Consider the following 7947-nt stretch of genomic DNA (forward strand, 5'->3'; position numbering starts at 1 on the left):
ATTTTTGTTTCTCAGAAGTGTTTTGCTTATTTGGGGTTTCTTGACTCTCCAAAGAAATTTGATAATTTCCCTTTCAATCTCCTTGAAAAATGAATTTGATATCTGGATTGGGATTGCCTTGAACATGTAGATTGCTTTTGGGTAGGATTGTCGTTTTCATGATATTGAGTCTTCCTATCCATGAACAGGACACATTTTTTCCTTTCTTTAGGTATTTTATTGTGTCTTGCAGAAATGCTCTGTAGATGCCCAGTGTCATCACTTCTATGCAATATTTTATTGGAAGTGCTTGCTAGGGCAATATGACAAGAGAAGGAAGTAAAAGACAACCAGATTGACAAAGAGATGGTTAAATTGTCACTATATGCAGATGATCTGATAGTGTACACAGAAAACCCCAAAGACTCAACAACAAAAAAACCTGTTAGAGCTATTAGGCCAGTTTAGTAGAGTGGCAGGAAATAGGATCACTATCCAAAAATCAAAGGACTCCTCTACAGTAACAAAGAGAACTCAGAGAAGGAAATCAAGAAAGCAATATAATTTTCAATAGTCAGCCACAAATGAGATACTTGGGAGTGAACCTAACTAGAGATACAAAAGACGTAGACAAGGAAACTACACAGCACTTACTTTGAGCACTAAGGAGTGACTGACTCAAGTTATGGTGGATATTTTTTTTATTTTCTCCAAATACATTTGTTTGTTTGTTTGTTTGTTTGTTTATTCTTGGCTCAAATCAGTGATTTTTTTCAAGTTTTTATTTTATATTGGTGTGTATACAAAATTTGTATATACTGTGTTTCATGCTATCCTTCATTCACATTGTGTTGGATACAATCATTTCTATTCAGTGTGTCTTGTAAAACCAATCCCTATTGAACTATGCCTGTGTTATGGTGTTTTTAATTGCCTCATTTGCATGTGACAATTGGAAAATGATAAGAAGACTGGACAGGAACTCTTGCCTCCAAATTGATGACAAATAATGAATATACTACAGACTGCAAAGTGAGCAAACCAATTCTCAGGCGAAAAAGTGCCATCAGAAAGTTCCTGTGGAATAAAGGTGATGGTGGGTTTTTGTATTCTATACTTTTGGCATGTTATGAGGAGGTGTTGGAACCTGGAGAAAGACATGCTTAGTACAAGAGAGAGATAAAAAGAGGAAGATCCTCAACAAGATGGATTCACACTGTGGCTGCAACAATGGGCTTAGATGCAGAAGAGACTGTGAGGACAGCACAGCTTCATCCTGTTGTTCTCAGGGTTACAACTTAAAAGCACTGACCAACAACAGTAACAGGCAGACTGAAGATGCTTCCAACTGTAACCCTAAAAACTAATGACTGTAAATGAATCTTGATCACAGAGCTGTTAAAACAAAAGTGTATGTTGAAACCAGTAATTAGCAATGTGGTTTAAGTCATTGTGCAATGTCTACTCTCTCTATCGGGGTTCTGGTTGCCTGGTGGTAAGGAGTTGCACTGCCAACCCAAAGATGCATGGTTTGAATCCACTAGTTGCTCTGCAAGGGGAAGATGGGTAACCTCCTCTCATGTGATTTACTCCTAATAAAAACCTGCTGGAGGGTCAGCTATGGGTTGGTTCTGACTTGACAGTACATAACAACTACAACAACAGCTCTCTCTATACTTAAGAGTCTTCTCTTTAGAGGGATCTTTATACAACCATTCTGGAAGGCCGTTTGGAGCTTCCTCAAAAAGCTGAACATAGAAATTCCATATGACCTAGCTATTCCACTGCTTGGAATATACCCTGAGAAAATGAGAACTGAGGCACAAACGGAGACTTGTACACCAAGGTTCATAGCAGCATTATTTCACCATGGCAAGAACATGGAAACAGCCCAGATGTCCAACCACAATCGAATGGATTGAGAAATTATGGTACATTCGTACAATGGAATACTATGCAGCACACGGGAGCAATGATTTTGTAAATTATTACCTAACTTGGGAGGGAAAGGAGAGCATTATGCTGAGTGAACTAACTCAGTCCCATAAGGACAAAGACTGTACAAAACCACTGTTGTAGAATGAGTATGAGAACCCAAGGTGGGGGGAAGCAGAGGGATGAGGATGTGTGGGAGTGAGGTGGGAGGGTGAATTAATCATATGGTTGTACAACTTGATGGGGGCAGTGAGGGAAATGGAAAGAATCTAGTCTGAAAGACAACGTATTTGAATGTTGTAAATAAATTAGTATAATAATAATAAATAAAGGGATCTTTAGAGGCTTACAATACAACCAGTACTTGCAGCTGGGAAGTCATATTCCTGGGAATAAATCACTATCTGTGCAACATTTTTAGCCTATTATTATTATAATTGTTATTATTTATTGTATCAGGGTTTTGTGAGGGGATCCCAAACAAGCCATGACTGGGAGAGTTTCAAATCACAGTGTCTTTGCCAAATAGGCCATTGTTCAAAAGAAAGGAACAAAGTAACTATATGAGACCTGGGATAACCAGCCAGCTGCGGTAAAGTTGACACAGAACTATGGTGACTCCGTGAAGGTCACAGTAGCACTGTGCTGAGGGGGTTTCCAGTAGCTGATTTTCCAGAAGGAGATCATCAGGCCTTTCTTCGGAAGTGCCTCTGGGTGAACTCAAATCTCCACATTTTTAGTTAGCAGCCAAGGTGTTAACCAGCTGTAGCAACCAAGCACTCCTGTCATGTCTTGCTTTTTGAAATAATATTACTTTGGAAAACAAAACAAAGTCTGTTTTTAGTCAGGCATGTAGGGTAATGGTAAAGTCATCTGTTTAGTAAAGAATTCCTCCCATGTTTGCTTTTGTCGTTGTTAAGTGCTACTCCTTCAACTCTGACTCAACAGAATGAGGCACCAACAGTATCGTTGCAGATACTGTGTCTTGTTTTGGGTGTTTCCTGTTTTTTGTTGACCTTCTGCTTACCAAACATGTCTTTCTCCAGGGACTGATCTCCCCTGATAACACGCTCAAAATATGTGAGAGGAAGCTGTGCCACCCTTGCTTCTAGGGAGCGTTCCAACAGCACTTCTTCCAAGATTTATTTGTTCATTCTTCTGGCAGTGCATGATGCAGTCAAGATCCTTCATCACCGCCACAGTGAAGGTATTGATTCTTCTGTCATCTTCCTCACTCACTGTCCAACTGTCACAAGCTGATGAAGCAACTGAACACAGCTGGATCAGGCCCACCTTAGTCCTCTCAATCGCGGCTGTGCTTGGACCCACTGTTACAGCCACTGTGTCAATCCATCTTGTGAGAGTCTTCCTCTTTGCTTTCTGACTAACATGAGCTTCCCAATATGAGATTAGGGAGCTCTAGAGAGGCCATACAGTTCAAATCACATATGGCTACTTGAAGTTTGTCTGTAGTGTTCGGTGTTCGGATAAGAGGTCCTACGTTTGACCCAAAGATATGTTAGCAGAGGACTTTCTGAGTTGACAGGAGCAGGGAGCCAGCCTCGTCTTTCTTGTAACATTTGTCAGTCCAGTCCTGGAGGGCACGTGGGTGGCCTATATGAAGAGCCTGGTGTTGGTAAGATTTCAGTTCACAGAGTGTGGCAGGAGGAAGCTGTTGGCTGAAGTGCTCCTGTGAGGCCCCTCAGGGTTCCAGGCTGCCTGGAGAAGGACAGAGGGGCACAGGTGAAGAGATGGTATGTCACTCAGGTACATACTGATCCTCTTTCTCCTGTGGGTCTCCTGCCTGGATCACCTTTATGTCAAACCTAAAATCATTTGGGGCCCAGGAACCTTGGCTCTGCTTTCCACCAGGATATTTACAGCACAGTCCTGATCTCAAAGGACCCTCACCACCTCCGAGGACTGAATGTGTACTTCAGGGAATTTACACCCCCAACCTAGAAGCAAAGCCCTAAGCTACTTAGAGATTCCTGTCCTACTTCAAAAATGCATGAGGATTTTATAGTCAGCTCCATGGCTTAGCTCTATTTGTTTTAATACAGAAATCTATTTCCTGTGAACCATCAAGAAGAAACCTGTTCTTGCTGTTAGGAGCTGTCAGTTCTGACTTAGTGACTCCATGTGACAGAGTAGAACTGCCCCACAAGTGTTTGCTGGGCTATCATTTTCACAGGGGGGTGATCTTCCAGTTTTTCTCCAAGAGAGCCACTTTCTCCCACTGGGTGGATTCAAACTATCAACCTCTTAATTAGCTGCTGAGCACTTACTCAATCTACCACCAAAGGATCTTGAGGAAAAAATAAGAATCCTAGGAATACATATCATACACATCCTAATGCTACAAACCCTTTGCCTTTGAGCAATAGAAGCTAGTTCAATCTCTTCCTCTTCCTACCTTACAGATGAGGCCTTCGGGTGAGAAATGACTAGAAGTCAAGAGGTGTGACTTTACCAGAGGCAAGATAAATTGTAATTAATGTCTCCAGTAGCAGAAACATGTGCTGAGATCTGCAATAGAACCTGAAAAAACACAAGTCCCACCTCTTCGCTGTAGTTCCTAACTTCATCCCATGTAGAGAAGAACCAAAGGATCTTTGGTAGTGCAACCATTAAGCGCTTGCCTGCCTGAGAACCACAAGGTTGTGGGATCAACTCTCGTAATCTGCTCCAGCAAAGATTTCACATCCCAGAAAGCCATTGTACGGTGTCACGTGGGGTTGTGATGAGTAGAAAATGGACTAGACCACATCTACAAACAACAACAACAAAGAAGAATGGAATAGCAAGGAGAAGCAGGGGCAGCTAGGAATGACCCTTAGCTGGATGCAAATGTTACAAACACTCGCCTCAGCAAAACTGCTAAGAGCCTCCAGGCAGCCAGTTACTAATTGAAACCACAAATGCTTCAGTTACTGCAGTGTTTTCCAAACGGCATGTCACAACCTGTCAGTAGGTCATGAAGTCAATTTAGCGGGTGTGGTACAGTAATTTGCTTAAAATGGCACTACTATCTGGTCTTTGGAACTCTCCCCAAATGACTGGGTTATTGTTGGTGTTGTTATGTGCACTGAGTTAGAACTGACTCACGGTTGACCCTCCAGGAGTTGTCCAGAGATAGTAAATGGCATAGGAGGAGGCCCCCCATTTTTCTCCTGAAGGAGCATCTGGTGGATTCAAACTGCACGCACTTCAGGTTGGCAGTCCAACTCCTTGTCACAGTACCACCAGTGTTCCCTAAATGACTGGGCTGTCATGCTGTTATTAGGTGCTCTCGAGGATAGTGACCCTATGAACAGCAGGTCTGAACCCTGCCCTATCCTGTGCCATCCTCATCATCTCTCACACTTGAGCCCATTGCTTGCATCCCTGTGTCAATCCATCTCATCAAGGGTCTTCCTCTCTTTTGCTGACCCTCTCCCTTTCCAAGCATGATGTCCCTCTTCAAGGAATAGCCTTTCCTAACAACATGTCCAGAGTATGTGAGGCAAAGCTTCACCGTCCTTGCCTCCAAGAAGCACTCTCACTGCACCCTCTCCAAGACATAGCTGTTTGTTCATTCAGCAGTCCAGGGGATATTTAGTGCTCTTCTACAGCACCACAGCTCAAATGACTAGGTAGAACCATACAAGATGATCTGTTTGTGACCCACCAAGGATACTTGGTAGCTTGCAAATAATGTATACAAGGTACATGCAAATAAGGTGTATAGAATGCTAACGTAGGGATTGGACAGTTTTCCTTAGAAGTAGTCACTCAGAAGCAGGAAAGGGGAATTTCACTACTATCAAGAAAGAAAAGCCAAGAATGATGTGCATCCTTTGGGGCCCAAAATCCTTGTGCTGATTTTGATCCAGGAAGCAGAGATTTGTGACATCAGAGATGGCAGACATGTGGAGAAATGGCCACAGAGAAGTGACATCAACCAAGGCAGGAGGAATAGACCAGTGAAAGCAGAGTGGCAGGCTTCTGGGCTTCCACAGTGAGAAAGACGATGCCTTCAGGCATTTGCTGAGGAGTTAGGTTTTCCAACCCAGAGACTGAGCTCTGCAGCTTAGCAGTCATCGTTGTTAGATGCCATTTCATGGCTCTGACTCCCCATAACCGCAAGCATATGGGAAGAAATGCTGCCCAATCCAGTACCATTCTCACCATCTCTGCTTCACTGAGGTCAGGCCTCTCCTCTAATTTTCTTTTAGTCTTGACCTTAACAGAGTTAAGTCATGCTCATTGAGTCTTTGTTTTTTTATTTTAATTGTCTGAAATGAAGCTATTCATGCTTACCTGGTCAGGTAAACCACAAAGAAAACAAATTTTCACCAAATGGCGACATGACAGATGGTGAAAAGATAGACATTGTGAAGGATTTTGTTTTAATTGGATCTATAATCACCACCCATGGAAGCAACAGTCAAGATCAAACGAGATTAAAGAAGGTGGTGAAGTCCACAGTATGTTGCTGTGTTAACCAAACAAATCAAATGATGTGTTGCATTGAGCAAATCTGCTGCCTAAGGACTTCTTGAAAGTGTTAGAGGACAAAGGTGTCTGTTTAAAGACTACACTGTGCCTTGTGCAAGCCAGGTTCTTTTCAAATGCTTTCTATGCATTGTAGAGAGCAACAGGAGCCGAGCTCATAGTGTGTTGCACAGCTCACTCAGAGGCCATCCAGACCTCTGACAATTCAGATCCACCATTGGCTCCATAGGATGAAGATGGGCAATCATCACTTGTGTGATTTACAGCCTTGAAAACCCAGGGAGGGTGAGCTACGAGCGCATTCCAACTCAGCTGCAGTGAGTTAGTTCTCCACATGTATGTTGAAGTTGAACAATGAATACGGCAGATGGAAGGTGAACTGATCCCTTAGGACTGTGGTGTTGGCAAAGAGTATTGAAGAGACTGGGCTGCCGAAGGAACAAACAAATCCGTGTTGTCAGAGAAGCGCGGATGGCGAGACTTCATCTCACATATTTGGAGCTTGTTGTAAAGAGGGTCCAGCCCTTGGAAAGGGAGGTTATGCTTTGAAAGGTGGAGTCTGGGGAAGGAGAGAAAGACCCCCAACAAATTAGACTGACATACTGACTGCAGCAATCCGCTTAAGCACAGCGGAGTTTGTGAGGATGCCACAGGGTCGGGTACCGTTTCAATTTATTGCACTAAGAGTCACTCAGAGTCAACTCGACGGCCTCAAACCACCACCACCAGCTCAGGGCTACGAGAGGCAACGTAAGATAGTTGGTGTGAACATAGATTATTAACTACAAAATTAGAAATAATTATCTGTGGTAAATTCTACAAGGAGCTCGAGTGGCACAATAGCTAATCTCTCAGCTGCTAATTAACCCACCCAAGGGCTCTGCGGAGAAAGACCCAGCAGCCTGCTCTCTCAGAGATTACAGCCTACAAAAGCTGAGGGGTGCTCCTTGCTTAGTGTGACCTCAGTGCGGCTGGTCCCCTTCCCAACCTCCCCCCCATCAAAGGCATGGCTGCTGCCCTATTGCTGCGGCAAGGACGTTTTAGGGCACTGAAGACTGGGCTCCAAGCAGGGGTGCTTTGAGGACTTGCCTCTACTGTGTCTCTCTCTTCAAAATCAGGGAAGACTGAAAAGGGGCTGTCACCAAATGCCAAGAAGCAAAGTCCACTAAAAATGCAGAATGCCGCACCTGTTGAGCCGTTTGACAATACCACCTACAAGAATCTCCAACACCATGACTATAATGTGTACACCTTCTTAGATTTGAACCTGGACCTCTCAAAATTCAGAATGCCTCAGCCTGCCTCAGGAAGAGAATCCCCAAAGCACTGAGAACTCCAAGGATTGCACTCACATTGCATTTGCATTTACTGCTTTCTTGCTGCAAAAATAAAATCCACTGAACAGTAAAAAAAAAAAAGCCAAGGGGTAAAAGAAAATACTACTTTTCAAAGAGAAGAACGAATTGGGGGCGGGGAGGGGTGTGCGCAGGGAGAAAAATGCAATCATGAATGAATGGAAATCCAAAGTCTCTGTAA

General features: G+C 43.4%; 1 pseudogene; it reads left to right on the forward strand.

Moving 5' to 3' along the window:
- The first annotated feature begins 7417 nt into the window (after positions 1–7417).
- Positions 7418–7741, forward strand: LOC102843264 (annotated as a pseudogene).
- The last annotated feature ends 206 nt before the right edge of the window (positions 7742–7947 follow it).

The sequence above is a fragment of the Elephantulus edwardii genome, unplaced genomic scaffold, assembly GCF_000299155.1.
Source record: "Elephantulus edwardii isolate Elephantulus edwardi_28Jun2011 unplaced genomic scaffold, EleEdw1.0 scaffold00066, whole genome shotgun sequence".
In the NCBI taxonomy this organism is placed as follows: domain Eukaryota; kingdom Metazoa; phylum Chordata; class Mammalia; order Macroscelidea; family Macroscelididae; genus Elephantulus; species Elephantulus edwardii.